This window comes from Echinops telfairi, unplaced genomic scaffold (assembly GCF_000313985.2).
Source record: "Echinops telfairi isolate 266 unplaced genomic scaffold, ASM31398v2 ScPeMD7_2010;HRSCAF=2546, whole genome shotgun sequence".
Lineage (NCBI taxonomy): Eukaryota > Metazoa > Chordata > Mammalia > Afrosoricida > Tenrecidae > Echinops > Echinops telfairi.
Window position 1 is genome coordinate 7,391,326 of NW_022105908.1, and position 20,433 is coordinate 7,411,758.

Consider the following 20,433-nt stretch of genomic DNA (forward strand, 5'->3'; position numbering starts at 1 on the left):
CAGTCCGAAATGAAAGCCCAATCACAAGCCCCAGTCCGAAATGAAAGCCCAATCACAAGCCCCAGTCCGAAATGAAAGCCCAATCACAAGCCCCATCCGTAGACAAGCTATGGGCCGATGGTCAGCTTTGTGGACTCCCACACTGAAACATGAGCGGACACCAAGCATCATCAGTCCTCTGATAAAGCCTCTAGCATAGAGTTAGAGACCAAACTGCCAACAACAGAATCTTTAGGAAACCATGAAATCGTTAGGAAACAACCTAGACAGGGAGAATAAAAATTACCTGTTATCAGGGAAATTAATAGATGATACTACATCTGTGAAATAAGAAAAGGATGCTACCGGGGGAGGGGGGTTAGGCACATATAAATGAAATACAGAAAAAACAGTAAAGAAAATCAACAAAAACAAAACCTGGTTCTCTGAAAGTTCAATAAAATTCACAAACTTTTAGCCTGGTAGACATGGAAAAGAAGAGAGAAGACACAAATAACTAAAACCAGACATGAAAGAGAGACAGTACTGACCCTATAGAAATAAGAAAGATAATTAATAGTATGAACAACTGTATACCAACAAATGTAGATTAAATGGGTAAAAAACCTGAAACACACAAACTACCTAAATTGACCCATAAAAAGTAGAAAACTCCAAGGGAACAACAAGAGATTTAAAATCAATGGTGAGGAGGGCAGAGGATGCCTGATGGGGTTGGATGAAGGGCAATATAGCCAAGAGGAATTACTGAGCCGAATGAAGGTCAAACATGATAGTGGGGCAAGAGGGAAGTAAAAGGAATTAGAGGAAAGAAGTAGAAGGCAAAAGACATGTATAGAAGTATAAATATAGGCATGAATATATATAAATACATTAATATATAACAATAGGGATCTAGGTTTATGTACATACATTTATATATTAAGTATCATGGTAGCAGATGGGCATTGGGCACTCAAGCCTCCCTCAATGAAAGAAGATTTTGTTCTAATAAGCTGGCATTCTGTGGTGCCCACCTTCCCGACACGATTGCTGAAAACAAAATGGGTGCATAAGCAAATGTGGTGAAGAAAGCTGATGGTGTCCAGGTATTACAAGACACAGCATCTGGGGTTTTAAAGGCTTGAAGTTAAACAAGCAGCCATCTAGCAGGGAAGCAACAAAGCCCACATGGAAGAAGCACACTAGCCTGTGTGATCATGAGGTGTCGATGAGATCAGGTATCAGAAAACCCAAAATAATCATCGATGTGAACGAGGCGGGTTGGAGTAGAGACCCAAAGCCAAATCTGTAGACAATTGGACCTCTCCTCACAGAACGGTCACAAGGAAGGGATAAGTCAGCGAGGGTGCAGTATAGCACCAACGAAACACACAAAATACCCCTAGGTAATTTAATGCTTCCTCCCCATCACTATCATGACCCCAGTTCTACCTTACAAATCTGGCTAGACCAGATGTTGTACACTGGTACAGATAGAGCTCACGACACACAGAATCCAAGACAGGTAAACCCCTCGGGGACAGTAATCGGAGTAGTGACACCATGAGGGTAGGGGGAAGGTGGGGGGATAAAGGGGAACTGATCACAACAATCAATGTATAACCCCCTTCCCAGTCCAAGGAGGATGAACAACAGAAACGTGGGTGTAAGGAGACAGTGGATGGTGTAAGATATAGAAATAATGATTTATAATTTATTAAGGGCTCATGAGGGTGGGAGGGTGGGGAAGGGAGGAAAAAAGAGGAGCTGATACCAAGGACGCAGGTAGAGAGAAAACACTTTGAAAATGATGATGGCAGCATATGCACAGAGGTACTTGATACAGTTGATGTATGGATTGCTATGAGAGCTGTTTAAGAGCCCCCAATAAAATGATTTTAAAAAAGAAAAGTAGAAAGTCTCCACATAACTGTAAAAAGTAAAGAGATTACTTTAAAAATTCCTGGATCATCTGACTTTCCCAGTGGATTCTACCAAACATTTAAAGGGAAGATAACACCATTCTTGCGCAAACTTCTGTGACCGATAACAAGACAAGGATGCTTTCTTTCACAATCGCTATTCAGCAAAATAGTAAAAGTTCTAGCCAAGGCAGACAATAGACCTTCAAATTTGAGAGGAAAACCCAATCTTCTTTTTAAAAAAAATCATTTTATTGGTGGATTGTACAACTCTTACCACAACCCATACATCCATCTATTGTGTCAAGCACATTTGTACAATTGTTGCCATCATCATTCTTAAACATTTTCTTTCTACTTGAATCCTTGGTATCAGCTTCTCATTTCCCCCCTCCCTCTCCCAACCTCTCTCCCTCACGAACCCTTGATAATTTAAAAGTTATTATTATTATTTCATGTCTTATACTGACTGATATCTCCCTTCACCCACTTTTCTGTTGTCCATCCCCCTGTGAGGAGGTTATATGTAGATCATTGTGATTGGTTCCCCCTTTTTCCCCATACCTTCCCCTTCCCCTGGTATGGTTACTCTCAATATTGGTCCTGAGGGGTGTATCTGTCCTGGATTATCTGTGTTTCCTGCTCTTATTTTTACCAGTGTACATGCTCTGGTTTAGCTAGATTTGTAAGGTAGAATTGGGATCATGAGAGTGTGGGGGATGAAGCATTAAAGAACTAGAGAAATGCTACCCTGTACCCTGACTGAGACCCTTCCGTAAGTTGCCTACTGCCCCTCATTCACATATGATTTTTTGTTCTTTGATGCCTGATCCCTGATCCCTTCGACACCTTGTGATCACACAGGCTGTGTGCTTCTTCTATGTGGGCTTTGTTGCTTCTCAGCTAGATGGATGCTTGTTTGCCTGCAAGCTTTTAAGACCCCAGATGTTATATCTTTTGGGAGCCAAACACCATCAGCTTTCTTCACCATGTTTGCTTATGCACCTGCTTTGTCTTCAGCAATAGTGTTGGGAAGGTGAGCATCATGGAATGCCAGGTTAATAGAAAAAAGTATTCTTGCATTGAGGGAGTACTTGAATGGAGGCCCAATGTCCATCTGCTACCTTAATACTAAACCTATAAATATGTGCACATAGATCTGTTCCCCATCATCATATATAAATATATTTACATATGTACATGCCTGTAATTAGACCTCTATAAATGCTCTTTGCCTCCTGGTTCTTTCTTGTCCCACTCTCATGCTCAGCCTTCATTTGGGTTTCAGTAATTCCTCTTGGTTACATTGCCCTTGGTCAAGCCCTACCAGGCCTCTTACACCCTCCTCACCACTGATTTTGGATCACTTGTTGTTCCTTTGTCCATGGGTTTGTTAATACCACTTCCTTTCCCCTATCTCCCCCTCTCTGTGGGAGCTTCTCAAAGACACTTTCCTACCTCAGCCTTTTGTTTCCCAGGCTTTTTTGGTCTTTTATTTGCTATTACTGTTATCTCCTACCCCAAGTGACAGTGGCTAATAGCTTTGCCTTTAAATGCTTTCCACACCATGCAGGAATCCACTTGTGCCCTGGGAATCTTCTATGAAGGCCAAAAAAAAAAAAAAAAGGCAAACTATTAAGCCAATCTTTCAGGGAGCCAACTGACAACCAGAATACTTTGAGAATAAGGTCTGCATTGCTCCCTCTGATACTTTCAAATGCTGACTACCGCCTTCAAGCCTACTTCCGTGGTGGGAAGTGGAGGGCAGTACCAGGATAAGTTAAAATGCCACAGTGTTCTCTTACTGTAACTCAATATGTGTGTGTGTGTGTGTTTTCTTTATTCAGCATTCCCCTAGAGGTTGTACATTTTTAAATTTAGAATCCAGAGTTCCAGAAAAAGTTGGTTCTGAGAGTTTTTACCAACTTATTTGCTGCTTTTGTAAAGGGACAGAGCTTTGGATTTCCCTAGTTCACCATTTTCATTGATATCCTCATGGCTTTCTGTCTAAGAGTGGGTGGTATGACAGGATTGTAGGTTGCTTTAACCAACAAAGGGATAGTATACGGTTTAAAACCAGGAAAGGTGTGTGTCAGGGTTGTATCCTTTCACCACCTGTATTCAATCTGTAGGCCGAGCAAAGAATCTGAGAAGCTGGACTGCATGAAGAATGCAGGATCAGGGCTGGAGGATGGTTCATTAACCACATTCAATAGTGGATCACACACCTAGTTTGCTGATTAGTGACGGGAACTTGAAGCACCTACTGATGAAGACCAAAGACTACAGTTTTCAGCATGGATGATACCTCAATATAAAAGAAATAAAAATATTTCACAATTGACCAATAAGCAACATAATAACAAATGGAGGACAGATTGAAGTTATCAAGGATTTCGTTTTAATTGGATGTACAATCAATGCCAGTGGAAGCAGAAGTCAATTAAGAAAATGACACATGGCATTGGATAAAATGTTGGAAAAGTATGAACAAGAATTCACTTCGAGAACTAAGGTCTGCCTGCCCCAAACCGTGGTATCGTCAACCAGTTTTTTGCAGCTAAAAGAGAAACAACAAATTGGAAGAGCATAGAATTGATGTCTTTGAATTCTGATGTTGGTAAAGACCATGAAATACATCAGCCTGTGTGATCATGAGGTATGGACGGGATCAGGTATCAAGCAATGGGAGACTCAAAACAATTGGATGGATGTGAACAAGCAGGGGGGTATTGGAGGGGAGACCCAAACCCATCTGTAGATAATTGGACATCCCTCACAGAAAAGTCAGAAGGAAGGGACAAGTCGGCCAGGGTGCAGGTTAGTGCAGATAAAACTTATAATCTTCCTTTAGTTCTTTAATGCTTCTCCCCAACCCCACTATCCTGACTCCAGTTCTACATTACAAATATGGCTAGACCAGAGCATGTACATTGGTACAGATAAGAGCTCTTGACACTCTGAATCCAGGACAGATAACCCCTACAGGACAGTAATGAGAATAGCACTACCATGAGGGCAGGGGGAAGGCAGGGGAAGAAAGGGAGAAAGGGGAACAGGTCTCAGTGATCGATGGATAACCCCCACCCACTACCACCAGGGGGATGAGCAACAGAAATGTGGGTGAAGGTTGACAGTGGACGGTGTAAGAATGAAAATAATAATTTATAATTTATCAAGGGGTCATGAGGGTGGGAGCATGGGGGGGGGGAGGGAAATAAGAGGAGCTGATACCAAGAACTCAAGTAGAAAGAAAATGTTTTCCAAATGATGATGATGGCAACATATGTACAAATGTACTTGATATTGATGTATGGATTGTTATAAGAACTGTAAGAGCCTTGGGTGGGGGAGAAACCAAACCCAAGGATGTACATGTCATTCCAACACAAAGAGGGGAAAGTGTGTGGCGGGGAGGGGGGGAAGAGGGAGATGATGACACTGGGGAAGAAAGGCACTAATCCACCAGGGGGAGGGTATTATTCATGTCTCCATAGAAATGAGAGTGTGACTGCAGACCACACAGGGTGCGCCAACCCTTGAGGGTAAGATAACCACATGGAGCAACTCATGAATAGAGAGGTCTACAGGGCCAGCCCCAATTAGAGCCAAAGTGACACGCCCCCACCCTACCCGCACCCCCAGAAATATGTACTACAGAGGACAACACCAATCCTGCAGGTTGGGGAGAGGGGCTGGCCTGTCATGTCCACAAAGAAGCAAATCAAGTAGGAAAAAGAGAGAGTGAGGGACTAGATCCCATACTGGCGCACCAAGCCTTGAGGATGACGTCCCTGCATGGAGGCACCAAGGCACAGAGAGGACCTGTTGTAGGGCCGACAACAGTTCAAAACACGATGTCCCCTTACTGGAGCATACTGCGACAGAGGACAAAACTGGGGACACATGGTGGGGAGTATGTCTGGTCTGACCATCCCCACAGCAGGGCCAACCAAGAAGGGAACATAACAGACCAGCAACAGGAGCCAAGCCAAGCTACAAAGCCCCCAAAATCGACTAGGAAGGGCAGTTCCTGCAACCCCCCAGGACCGGTGGGGATGTAGTCATAAAGGTCAGCAGGTAGACCTAGAATTATGTATTGTTTTTTTCAGGGGTTTTTTGCTAGTTTTTTTCTTCTCTTTTTGTTTTGTCTCTGTTACTGTTGTTTTGCCCACCAATATAAGAGAGGCATGGGAAGCAAGCCCGAGGAGAAAGCAATGGGACTGATGGTTACAGAGGGACCTGGGGGGAGGAAGTGGTGGGGGAAGGGAGCAGTGAGCAAACAACGCCATAAACAGGGGAACAACTGGGGAATTAAAATCAACAATGAGGAGGACATAGAGATTCTGGTGCTGTTGGAGTAACAGCAATCTAGCTGAGAGGACTTACTAAGAGGCAGAAGAAGGGCGAGTGTGATGGTGGGAAAGGAGGAAGGTAAAAGGAAACAGGAAAGATCTAGGAAGCAAAGCTTTGGATAGAGGTATAAACATAGATGTGCACTTATGTAAATATATTAATTCATAAAAATAGAGGTATTGGCTTAGGTACATATATTTATAAGGCAATACATTGAGGAAGTGGATGGACTTTGGGCCTCTGCTCAAGCCCTCCCTCAATGCAAGAATACTTTATCACAACTTAGCATTCTGTGATGCTCACCCTCCCGACACAATTGCTGAAGACATAATGGGTGCTTAAGCAAATGTAGTAAAGAAAGCTGAGGGTGCCTGGCTATCAAAAGATATAGCTTCTGCGGTGGGCTTGAAATTAAACAAGCGGCCATTTAGCAGAGAAGCAACAAGCCCACATGGAAGAAGCACACCTGTCTGTGCGATCATGAGGTGTCGATGGAATCAGGTAACAGGAACCAGAAGACCCAAAACAAATAAACAAACAAACAAAAAAATATATTGTTGAGGGGCCAGAACAGAGACCCAAAGCCCATCTGTAGACAATAGGACATTCCCTCAACAGAAGGGTCACAAGGAAGGGATGAGTCAACCAGGGCGCAGTATAGCACCGATGAAACGCACAATATTCCTCTGGTTCTTTGAGGCTTCCTCACCCCTCACTGTCATGACCCCAGTCCTGTCTTTCAGTTTTGGCTAGACCAGAGCATGTACACTGGTACAGATAAGAGTTCACGACACCCGGAATCCGGGTCAGATAAACCCCTCAAGAGCAGAATTGGGAGTAGCGATACCAGGAGGGTAGGGAGACGGTGGGGGGAGGAGGGGAGACAGAGGAACCAATTGCAATGATTGATGCATAACTCCCCCCCTCCCAGGGGGATGAACAACAGAAACACGGGTGAAGGTAGACAGCAGTCGGTGTAAGACATGAAAACAATAACACGTAATTTATAAATTATCAAAGGGTCATGAGGGTGGGAGAGGAGGAGGGAGGGTAAAAAGAGGAGCTGATACCAAAGGCTCAAATGGAAGGTAAATGTTTAGAAAATGATGATGGCAACACATGTACAAATATGCTTGGAACAATTGATGTATGGAGTATTATAAGAGCAGTTAAGAACGCCCGATAAAATGATTAAAAAAAGAACTGTACGAGCCCCAATAAAAAAATTAAATTAAATTAAATTGTGATTTTTGCAAAAGGAAAAAAAAAAGACTGAAATACAGCATAGGATGCTAGAAGGAAGAACATATTTATCTTGGAAGAAATACAACTAGAATGTTTCTTAGCAAGGATGGCAAGATTTTATCTTGCATACTTTGGACGTGTCAGAGGAGAGATCTGCCCCTGGAGAAGAACAGCATGCTTGGTAAGTTAGAGGTCAGAGAGGAGGAGGAAGACCCTCCGCGAGACGGGCTGATAGCATCGCTACAACAACAGGCTCCAACCTGGCAATGAGGGTGAGAATGTCGGAGCATTGGGCAGCATGTCCTTCAGCTGCACCCAAGGTCGCTAGACGTGGAACCGGCTTGACAGCACCAAACACCGCAATAGGAACTCTCAAGCAACAAGAACTCATTGAAATAAGGAGGGCTCATTTGTTAAGGTATTAATATTTTATAGATCCTTCAGATAGCCAAATGAACGTTGCTTGGTCCTGAATGGTGACGTTTCATGCTTATTGTTTAATCTTTTCATGGAGTCCTGGTGCCATAGTTGGCTATGCACTGAGGGGCTAACCACAAAGTTAGTAGTTTGAAATCACCACCTGCTCTGAGAAGAAAGCTTTCCACTCCCGTAATGATTCACCATCCGGGAAACACACAGGGGCAGTTCTACTCTGTCCTTCAGGGTCACTATGAGTTGGAATGGATTCAAAGCAGCGGGTTTGTTCTTAAATATGTATTTTTCAATTTTTGTTTAATCTTCTGTCACTTCAGTAGGTTTCTTCACTTTCTGAGTAAATGTGGGCGTGCCAAGGGCTCCCCTAGAACAGTCCTAGATTTGATAATTCACAAGGAAGATTTATAGATCTCAGGATAAGATCATATTCATGGTGATTCACAAATTTTTGTTTTATTATTATTACTCTTTTTTTATTAAATATTTTTATTGAGGGCTCTTACATCTCTTATCACAATCCACACATTCATCCAGGGTGTCGAGCACCTTTGCCCAAATGCTGCCATCATCATTTTCAAAGCATTCTCTTCCCACTTGAGGCCCTGATATCAGCTCTCTGTTTCTTCCCCCTATATCTCCCACCTGCCTCCCTCATGAACCCTTGATAAATTATAGATTATTATTTCCATAGGTGACTCACAAATTTATTAATGTAAAAGGACACAAAGCAAAATCAGAGAGGAAAAGTCACATGAGGCAAATCTGGTTAATTCTTCTAGCAATGAGGTGTGACAACAGGTGTGCAGAGCTGACTGCCGGGGAAGCTCACTAGACACTCGGTGCCTTGGTGTGTCTTAGGAGGGTTGGTCACCAAAGCAGCTTCTGTATGGAGCGTACCCAAACTCCGCACTCCTGGAAGCACATAGGTGTTGTGTATACACCACATGTTTATAAAGCTTATGCACAGTCTCCTCATCTGTGGATGATAGGAATCCTCCTGAAATCCAAAGTCCCAGATGCCAACCAAGGGCCAACCTTGTCAGCAATCTTTTTTAAGATAGTTGTCTTGGCTTGTTGTGTGAACTCTTCTGTTTTGTGCACTGGCAAAATATGGTTGCCCACTAGCACCTGAATTTTGTATCCTAATGTATTAGTTCTCTCAGTTCTATTTCTAAAATTTATGTGCCAGAAAGCTGTTGGGCACAGTTTGCCTTTCCTTGGGGTATGAGGGGCATGGTAGCAAGGTAAGAAACCCCTCCCATGTACTGTACAAATAATCCAACAGGTGTCCTGTAGACCCTACTCTTTACTATTCTCATTAAGAAAACAATTTTTATTACTCAAGGTTACACATATCTGGACACACGTACACACACACACACACACACACACACACACACACACACACACACGGTGAAAGGGAACTCCAAAGCAGGCTGGCTCATGAAATAAAATCAACTGGAAATAAAGACAACCAAGAGTAGCCTGCGTGTCTATCACGACTTGGGAAATAAAGCCTTTCATTGCGATCTTCCAAGCAAATCCTACTGCAGTTTCCAGACAAATGAGCATGGCCTTTAAAATGTCTTCGCAATCTACTCTGTTTCAAAGCAGATGCAAATACAGAGGCACCGGGTAAGAGAGAGCCTTGTTAGAGTACATTAAAGTAGAAGTAAATGGTTGCATTTATCTTCTTTTGGGAATCAGGGAAAGAATTGCTCCGATGACAATAATAAAAGGAGTTCATAGTCTTTGAAGTGTGCTGTGGCCCACAAGAGACTTGTCTCAAAAGAAAACAAGTGGAGCCCCCCCAAATGGCTCATCTCATAGGGGACTTGCTGTTGGGTGAGCAAAGTGTTTCAGTGCTGTCTGTGGGAATGCAGGCACAGAAAAACAGAGCTTCCCTGCAATTACGTCTTCTTCCCAGTTCAAAACAAGATTTGCTTTGGACAACTCAAAGACTGCTTCTTTTTTTCTCTTTTTTCTCTAAAGGGGACAATACAGTACTAGCTCATGGGTCTAAGATAATATAGTCTATACTTATGACTTAGTACAGGTATTCCTTACTAGCTGAACTTTTGCAATACAAATCCAGAAACTGAATAGATTTAGATAAAATTTCTCCTTATCTGAATGTTTGCCTCTTGCTATCTGAAACTTAAGAACCAAGTATGATTTGAATAGCAAACGACACTCATATATCTTTTTATATAAGGTGAGGGCTAGGGAATGTCTGTAAAGGACTAGATAATTTCTGTAATTAATTTCAGCTCTACAGGTCATACAGCTTTAAACCGCTAGTGCAACTACTCGACAAAGGCAGCTATACACAATATAGAAATGAAATGACTATATTCTAATCAAGCTTTAGTTACAAAATCACACAGTGGATTGGCATTAAACCCTGAGCCATAGTTTGCTAACCCCAGATCTGAGGTGGAATGTAAATTAGCTTAGCAGTCTCACACCTGTATCATGAGTACAAGCATACCTAGTCTTGCCTTCTTGTCCCCCACACCTTCTGCCCCGTAACCAACACTTGTTAAACTATTTGTAACAGGGATTCTGGACTCTGACTACCTCAGTTCCAATCTGTCTCCACTAAAAGGTACGTAACTTTATAGAGTCATGAGAACCCGGGCTCCTTTCTTCAATCCTCCCTGACCTAACCCTGGAATATAGCTTTCATCTTCAGGCCATAAGTGGCTGCTCCTCCTCCAGGTATTGTGATGATTTCCAGGTACAAAGAAGTAAAGGTCCAGAGGACAAAGGAGGCACTACCTTTCAAAGAACTTATGCATTGAGCCACATGCATTGAACTCTGCCTGTATCTCATTGGCCATAACTAGGTCATACAGCTACTTGTAGTTGTAAGAGTATCCAGGACAGAGCAGCTTTTAAATTGGGCAGTGAACTAGCCCAGGCAATTGTGGATAAGTTATGAAAACTTCTTAACCATAACCAAATACCATGAGTGGCAAGGCCTGGGACTTGGAAACCATAGTCTCAGCTGACATCAAGGTCAGCTGGCACAGTCCACACAGCCAGTGTTCGGCATTCTACCTTAGTGAGCACCACTGGGGTCTTGAAAGTCTGTGAGCAGCCACTTAAGGTACAACTATTGGTCTCTTTCTGTCTGGAGCAAAAAAGTGTGAAGAAAATCAAAGACTGAAGGAAACAGTTAGCGCTTGAAACCAGAAGACCTAGATGGCCCCCAGACGACTGCTCTGAAAGGGATCACAACAGGACGTCTTGAGCAGAGTGGGAGAAAAATGTGGACCAAAACTCAAAATCATAAAAAGGACCAAGCTTACTGGTCTGAGAGAGACTGGCCAAAGGTTATGGCTCTTAGACTGGCACTGATGTCACCCTTGTGGTTCAATTTTCAGCTGACCAATATACAGAATTAAAAAGTGAAAATATATGCCTATAGACGAACTCACCTGCACATATATTTCTGGTAGTTTTTGCTGCTGTTTCAAAATTATGTATGTCACAGCAATTACTAACAGATCCTTTTGCCTTGTATACTTTTTAGTAATGTTGTTTGCCTTTGTCAAGCTGTATATACTGCATCCTCATCCGGTGTTATCTTTCCATCATCAAAAATAGCAAGTATCTACTATCTAGAGACTGAACTCCTCCTCCACCCTTACTTGGTGATTACTAATGAATGTTAGCTTTTGTATTTTTATTTGTTCATGTCATCCATAACGATGAAAAAACACACACATATACACATGCATACATATATACATACATATAGGAGCCCTAGTGGTGTAATAGTTATGTGTTGGGCTGCGATTCACATGGTTGGTAGTTTGAAACTACCAACAGCTTCTTAGGAAAAAGTCTGAGATTTCTTCTCATATAAACTGCTATAGTTTCAAAAACTCAGAAAGGATTGCTTTAAGTCAGCATTGACTTGATGGCAGTGAGTTTACACACACACACACACACACACGCACACACATATATGGTGACTGACTTACTACAAACAACATCATGTCATTCAACTTCATCCACGTTTCAAGAAGTTTTGGGGCGCATGTTTTTAAAATGTTATAGCTTGACCATCTTTGTAACTGACACAGCAGTTCCCTACACGAAGCACTGCTTGATGGAGATCGAGGACCCCATATGGGGTATACCTCAACATCCAGAAAACAAATTCTCACAGCTCGACAAACAAGCCATTTCACGATAAATGATAACAAAAATTGAAGCTGTGATGGATCTTACTGATCAACAATCAATGTCAATGGAAGCAGCAGTCAAAAAGAGAAAAGGACAAATCTGCTGCAAAAGTCCTCTTTATAATCTTAAAAAGCAAAGATGTCCCTTTGATGATAAGGGTGTCCTTGACCGAAGCCGTGGTATTTTCAATCACCTCATATGAATTCAACAGCTGGACAAGGAAAACACCTGAGGAGTTGATGCAATTGAATGTGATACTGATGGGGAATACTGAGGGTACTACGGTCATCCAGAAGAGCAAACACATGTGGTCTGGAATTAGTGCAGTCACAAGGCGGTCTCACTTACTTGGGGCGTGTTAACTGCAGAGACCAATCCCTGGAGAAGAGCATTAGGTTTGGTAAAGTAGAGGGTCAACAAGAAAAGAAGAAATCCTTAATGGCACTGTTTGACACAGTGGTTGCAGCAACGGACTCCCACATACCTACTGTTGGGAGGACAGCATGGAATTGGATGTTTTGTTCCGTTCCACATCAGGTAGCCACGAATCAAAGCTTTCAGTGCGCCTAACAATGACAACAACGTCCTACTTCACAATACCTACTTCTCATTCCCACAAGCTGTTCTCCCGGGTGAAGCCCTTGTAACAAACTGCATTTCTTTTCCTTTTTTAATATCAGCTTTATTGTGATGTAAGTTTTTTTCTTTCAATGAGTGTACTTTTGTGGTGTTCTCCAGGTTGGATGACCATTTTAAAATCAATTGCATCCAAGTTGATTCCAATTCACTGCTCCTCCATGAGTATCAGAACTGCACTCCACAAGGGGCCATGGTGGTCTATCGGTTACAAGTTGGGCTACTAGCCACATGGTTGGCAGTTTGATACCACCAGCAGCTCCACCTGTCAACAGTTACAATCTCCGAAACCCACAGGGGGTCACTATGAGTCAGCATTGACTCCATGGTAGTGAGTTTTTGTTTGTTTGTTTGGTTGTTTTTTTTAAATTTTTTGAAAGTAGATCCCCACGCCTTTGCTCTAAGGCAGTTCTGGCTGGGTTTGGGCATCTAGTCCTTCTGTTAGTATTTGAATGTGTTTACTGTTTGTAGTACCTCCCAATCTAAAGTACCTACCCAGTCACTGATATATCATCTTGTTTAATCCTCTGCTCTCCTTTCTGTCTTCGTTACCTGTTCCATTACCTTTGGCCAACCCCCTTCATGGAGTCCACAACTGTTTCCTGGTGCTGAGCAGCACAGCATCTAGCAGGTGTTCGGTGCATGTATACATAAATGAAATGAGTACGCAGATCACACTTGGAATGAAGCCAGCAAGGGCAATCAATCCACAGAACTGACCTAGGTGCCTGTCTCAGGTCAGCATTCGAAGTACTTTAATGGTGTTGCCCCAGACCTGCCTTGATCAGAACTATTGGGCACCACTTACTGGATTTTTTGGCCTCAGCTGAATGCGGTATCACTCCTAGTCCGATTTTTCACTACTGCTGTTCCTACAGCCTTAGCGGGGTCTCCACAGTGTCTCACGAAGAAAAAACCCAGACAAAATTCTTGAACTTTGATTCAGTCTGGTTAACAGAATCACAGTGATGGGCTGCTGGGAGGAAATCATCTTGTTGACAAGCTTCCTTACTGCCTTATCTTGCAAAAAAAATAAGATAAGAGAGAGGCAGAGGATATTAATACACCAGCGACTATAGAAGCAATGTGAAGAGAAACAGGAGACAGGAAAAGGAAAGGTCTCATTTGAGTTTAAGCCTGTGGAGACTGTTATTCATCACAAACCACAGTTACTCTCTTCCAAGTTTCCTGAGGAGTTAGGAGCTCCCTGAGATAGTCAACTATTCACCACATTCTGTTGTTATTTAAGCTCTTGGGCATGAAGACTTCAACTAGGAAACACCCTATGGCCACAAAGTTTGTAGAGCAGGTTGTAGGGAATGGACTTCATTTACTAATATAGAGGATATGGTATATAAAATGGAATGTTCACTTAAGTGGTAAATGAATTCAAGAGTCGTGGGATGTTTAACCCACTGATATACAAATCTATCAATATATAGATAAAAATAGACAGGCAGACTGTTGGATGGCATAGGGTTTTCTTGTCTGTCACAAAGGCTGAGAATGTCTAGGTCTAGCCCCCTCCTTGTAAAATGATCAAAACAAGAGGTGTCTCACAGACCCCCACCCTCATCTGCTAGTTTGTTACATTGCAGGGGCTTGTGTGCTGCAATGATGCTGGGGGCTATGTCACTGGTCTTTCAAATTCCAGCGGGGCCACCAATGGTGTACAGGTTTCAGAGGCATTTCTAGCCTAAGACAGATGAGGAAAAAAGGCCGGCTGACTGATTTCTGAGGATTAGCCAGTGACAACCTGTGGACCACAACAGAACGCAGATGGATAGAGTGTTGGGGGAGGGGCACCAAAGGGTGAAAGGCATTCAAAATACACTGAAACAACTGACTCAAATATACCAATGATGGTGAAGCTAATGCTGCCCTGGGCCATGGTAGGTTCTGCTGCCAGGATTGCCATGAGTTGGAGCTGACTGGATGGCAACTAACACAAACTATTAAATTCTAAACCGAATATGTAGCCTCATTCTTCTAGGACTAAGACATTCCTCAATGGACTAAAGCATTACAGTGCTGAGGTCTTACTAACACCCAGAAAATGCAATGCAGGGCACTCTGACGTTCTGAGGCCACAAACTGTGGCACTGCAGTGTCCTTTGTCATTTCTCTCTGACCTCAGTTAGCCTAAGAATGGTCATTTTTCTGTGGCTTCTGCCTTTCTGTCACTTTGTAATACCTCTGATGAATGCATGGCATTTCGCCCTGACTCTCCCCAGATCTTCACCGCCTCCCATAAAACATGATAAGGCACAACACCCCACATCTTCACAAGTGGCTCTCTGGCTGCATGGCCAGGGATCTGCAATGCCCAGACCTTGATGACAACATAAATGTTCTCACTTTTTTGGGCTATCATTCAAATACCACCTCCAGAACACTTGTATTTAAAATTGATTCCATGCACCTCACACTCCAAGCCTCCGGCCCTGCTTTATTTTTCTCCATAGTTCAGATCACTGCCTAATACAATATATATTTTGATACATAGATAGATAGAGATATTGTATGAGAGAATATAAATTCCATGAGGCCAGAGATTGGTGCCTGTTTTGTTCACCACTGAAGCTCCGGCATCTAAGATATTATCAGGCACCATAGAAAGTGCAGTGGATCAATACATGGAGAATCTCGACATACCGTACAGGATGCCAGGGGCACACTGGGTCAAACATTGGATGGTTAACGAAAAGATTGGTGGTCTGAACCTACCAATTGCTCCACGGGAGAAAGATGAGGCATTCTCCTTCTGTACGGATTTCCAGGCTGAGACCTGCAGTTGCTATGAGCCACAATTGACTCTTCGATACTGTCATCAAGTTAAATCTGACTCACAGTGACCCTATACAGCCTTTCCAAGGCTGCACATCTTTGAACTCCTCTTTCTCCCATGGTGTGATGGTGAACTTGCACCATTAACCTTGTAGTTAGTAGCCACTACATAACCCACTATGCTGCCTGGGTTCCCATTTGTTTTCAAAAAGATTGCGAACCATCTGAGTTTTCATCAATTGGTTGAGTCAGGAACCTTGATAATGAAGCATCACTGGACTGCTAATCTCAAGGTCAGCAGTTCAAACCCATGAGTTGGTCCTCTTGAGAAAGACGAAACTGTTTGCTAACTTAAAGAGTTATAGCCTCAGAAATCCCAGAGAGCTGTTCTACTCTGTCCTGTAGGGTCACTCTAAGTCCGAATTGATTCGATGGCAATGGGCTTCACTCCAGAGAGTCGGAATTATGAGGATGGCAGAGGCCTGGGCAGTGCCCGTTCTGCTGTACACAGAGTCACTACGAGTCAGGGCCGACACAGCGGCACCTACCAACAAAGCAACAACGCCGGAGAGAACAAGCTGCAGAAAGCAGATGAGGCATCATAAACAAACAAGTCTAGACAAAGAATACTTAGTGAAGGGTAAATAAAACAGACCCAGATGATTTATATTTCCCTCTAAATTCACAGAGACTTAACAATGAATGAAAAATACTCTCCAGGCAAAATGAGCTTTGGCTTTCATCAAACATAAAATGTTTTGAAACCCAGTTCAAGATGTTCATAAAACAAACAACAGTAAAATCACTACAGCAGGAAATAGTAATCTCACATTTCTGCCTGGAAGTTTAGTTCCTGTAACTTAATGATAACATTACATCCTAAAGGGCTGATTCCTTTTGAAAAGGTTCTCCTTGTATCCGCCCTGCTACTTCCCTTAAACATTAGGGCTCAAGTGGCTCAGCCACAATCAAGACCTCATTTCTGGTTGACTATCCGTTAAAATTCTTCAATGTTTCCCTGCCATGGCCATTAGTTTACCCTAAACCCTCCTGTAACCAGCTTTTCCCCCCTGACGGCTTCTTTTCTCCCCCATATCCTTGGCAGCAGGGCTAATATGTTTAGGGGTGTCATTATTGAGGTGGGATGGGTTTAACGCTTAGAATGGGGCTGAAGAAGAGTGGCCAGAGTAGCTGAGAGAAAAACAAATGGGTCAGAAAGTAGTTTGCATTTTGGGTGTCTCTACAACTAGTGATACGCATGGCTAGATTTCTTTTTTTTTTTTTTATTAATCAATTTATTGGGGCTCATACAATTCATCACAATACATAGATCAATTGACTAGATTCCTTTTTACGTAAGATGAACAGAAACTAATGTCACAGGTTGTTGTTAGGTGTCATCCCATCAGTTCTGAGCCAGAGACACGCTGCGCTCAACAGAACGAAACACGGCCTGGTCCCGCGCCATCCTCACAATGGTTCCTAAGCCTGAGCCCATTGTTGCAGCCACGGTGTCAACTCATGAGGGTCTTCCTCCTCCTTGCTACCGCTCCACTTTACCGAGCATCATGTTCTTCTCCAGGGACTGGTCTCTTCTCAAAACAGGTCCAAAGTATGTAAGATGAAGTCTCACCATCTCTGCCTCTAAGGAGCATTCTGGCTGTATTTCTTCCAAGATCAGTTTGTCCTTCTGGCAGTCCACAATGTTTTCAATATTCTTTGCCAGCACAACTCAAGTGACTGATTTCTCTTTCGTCTTTCTTTTCCAACATCCAACTTTAACATGGATATGAGGCAATAAAAAAATACCATGGCTTGGGTTAAGCGCACCTTAGTCCTCAAAGTAACATCCTTCATTTTTCAATACTTTAAAGAGGTCTTGTCTTCTGCTCTCTTGACTGTTGCTTCCATGAGCATTGATTGTGGATCCATACAAGACAAAATTCTCAACAACTTCAACCTTTTCTCCATTAAGGATGATGTTGCTTATTGGTCCAGTTGTGAGGATTTTGGTCTTCCTTACACTGAGTGGTCATCCATGCTGAAGGCCGCAACCCGTGATCTTCATCAGCAAGTACTTGAGGTCCTCCTCACTTTCAGCAAGCAAGGTTGTGTCATCTGCATATCGCAGGTTGTTAATAAGCCTTCTTGCAACCCCGATGCTGCATTCTTCTTCATATAATCCAGCTTCTCTGATGATCTGCTCAGCATACAGATTGAATAAGCATGCCTGATTTTAAACCAGGCAGCATTCCCTGGTTCTGTCCGTACAATTGTCTCCTGATCTATGTACAAGTTCCACATGAGCACAATGAAGTGCTCTGGAATTCTCATTCTTTCATGGTTATTCATAGTTTGTTACGATCCACACAGTTGAATGCCTTGGTATAGTCAATCAAATACAAGTAACTATCTTTCTAGTAGGCTCTGCTTTCAGTCAAAGGTATACGATACTGAAATTCTTGAGTAGATTCTGACTTTAAGATACCAGCTGCTGCTGATATGGAAATGATAATCCCAGTTCCACTAATTAACTATCTAGGGTAGGTCTTGGCCTGCCTTTCTTGTAGTTTTGAAATTTCCCCAATCCTACCATCCCCCAAAGCTGGATGTGAGGCAGGGAGTGTTTGGTTGTCACCGTCTTCAGAAGTTTTGGCAGAAAGAGGGTACTGCTAAGGAAAACCGTGCCTGAGTGTGATGAAGAGAGTAAGATTGGGTCATTTTAAAAAGGTGTCTACTTATTGCAAAATGTAAAATAAAGCTCCTAGAAGACAACAAAGAAAAACATCTGCATAACTAACTTACAGCAGATAGATTTCTTTCTTTCTTTTTATCTTTCAGATAAAAATTTCTTAAGCAGGATATAAAAAGCACAAGCAATAGAAAAAAAAGACTGATGAATTATGGAGTGGATGCATAGAGATATGAAGTGATGCAAGAGGGGATGGATGTGTGTGTGGGGCGATCGGCGGGTGAAGGGATTTCAGGAGTAAACACTGAAGGTGGGAGGGGAAGGGAGCACTAGAACTGAAGGTGATTACACAACTCATTTTAAAGATGATTTAATCATGGAGGGGGAGAGAAAATGTTCTGAAATTAATTGTGGTAATGATTGTACAATTCTTGATATGATTGAGCCACTGAATTGTGTGATATGTGGACTAAGTGCCAATAAATCTGCTTTTAAAATTGATGAATTAGACTTAATTAACATTAAGAACTCTGTTCATTAACAGACACTATTACCCAAAGCACTGCCATTGAGTAGATTCTGACTCAAAGTGACCCTAGGACAGGGTAGAACCCCTGCGTTGGGTTTCAGAGAAGACAGATTTTTAAGGAAGCAGAAAGGTTCAACTTTCTTCCTCAAAGACACCATTCAAAAGCCAAATCAAACTCATGCCATCAAGTCAAGAAGACTGAAAAGTCAAGTGACATTGACCGGCAGAATAAACGTGTGCTACATCTGTTCGACAGAGGACTTATCACCAGAATATACCAGGAGGTTCAAAAAACTCAAGGAAAAATAATAATATTTTAAAATTCCAATTGTGTGCAAATTTTGCGAAGCTGCCTCATATTAAAACAAACAAGCACTTTAAGATACCACTTTAAGTCCCTAAACGCAAATGGAAAAATGGAAAGCTCGATTGTAAGATGGGCAAAACCTCTGCGCTGCCCAACTCCAAATGTCCCGTGAGCAAATGAAAAGGTGTACAATCTCCTTAACCGGCAGGAAAATGGAAACCGAAATTACAGTGAGAGACCACTACACACCCAAAAGGTTACAGGACCAAGGGTTGGTGAAAATGAAAAAGAGAGAAAGCTCTCAAAAATTCCTGATGGGATGGAAATTTTACAGCCACTATGGAAATCTGTTTGGAACTACCTACTATAATTTAATAAAAGCAAACCCTGTTGCCCAGTAATTCTATTCCTAAGTATGTATCCAGAAGATGAGCATACATGTGCTTTAGAAGATATCTAAAAGAACAGCCCCGGGCTCCTTGGAACACTCTCACACCAGAATAACTTAGAAGCACATCATTAATAGAATGGATAAATAACTAATGGTATAATCACATAAGAAGTTACTAATTGGAGAAGACCATGAGCAAATTAGAGCTAATGTGATAACATGGATAAATCCTACTAAATATGATGTGTAAAAACTAGAGACGCAAACAGTACATAATTTGTTAATACACCTATATAAATTTAAATGAAGCAAAACTATTATAGTGTTTAGGAATGTATAAATTTGTAGAAAACAAAGAATTGCAGATACTATATATACTCGTGTGTAAGCCGAGTTTTTCAGCACATTTTTAATGCAGTTTTTGTGGTAAAATTAGGTGCCTCGGCTGATATTCAGGTCGGCTTGTACTCGAGTATACACGGTAGTTATCTTTGTGAAGGGTCACAGCTGCAAAGCGTCATATGGAAGGGCTGGGTGCATTGGCAATGCATTGTTTCAAGATCTGAGTAGTGATTTCATGGGTTTTTGCTTCATAATAATTCATGAAGCTATAGTTTATATTTCAGACACTTTTATCTTAGTACAGCTATTTCACAATTAAAAAACAAACTTAAATAGCTATCAGGTATTCCATCCTTGTCTAATCTTCACAGAAAACGAATGCTATCCCAGGCAATGGAAACCCCTAAGCTAAATGCAAACAACTCCAAAAAAAAAAAAAAAGCCAATTTGGGGAAAAAATATGGATGCCCACCTGTATCGGGTTAGAGTATTCTTTAGGACGATGATTTAGCAAAACCTGTCTCTTTTGGTTGAAGCCTGGGAACTTATGTTTCGCTGGGGCTGATAAAAAGGTAGTGTCCTTGGCCCTTCCCCGCACAAGCACCTTAAGAG

General features: G+C 42.2%; 1 protein-coding gene across 1 annotated transcript in view; it reads right to left on the reverse strand.

The window, feature by feature from the left end:
* Positions 1-20,433, reverse strand: part of SPECC1 (sperm antigen with calponin homology and coiled-coil domains 1) — a 369,887-nt gene that overhangs the window by 60,342 nt on the left and 289,112 nt on the right. The window lies entirely within an intron of this gene.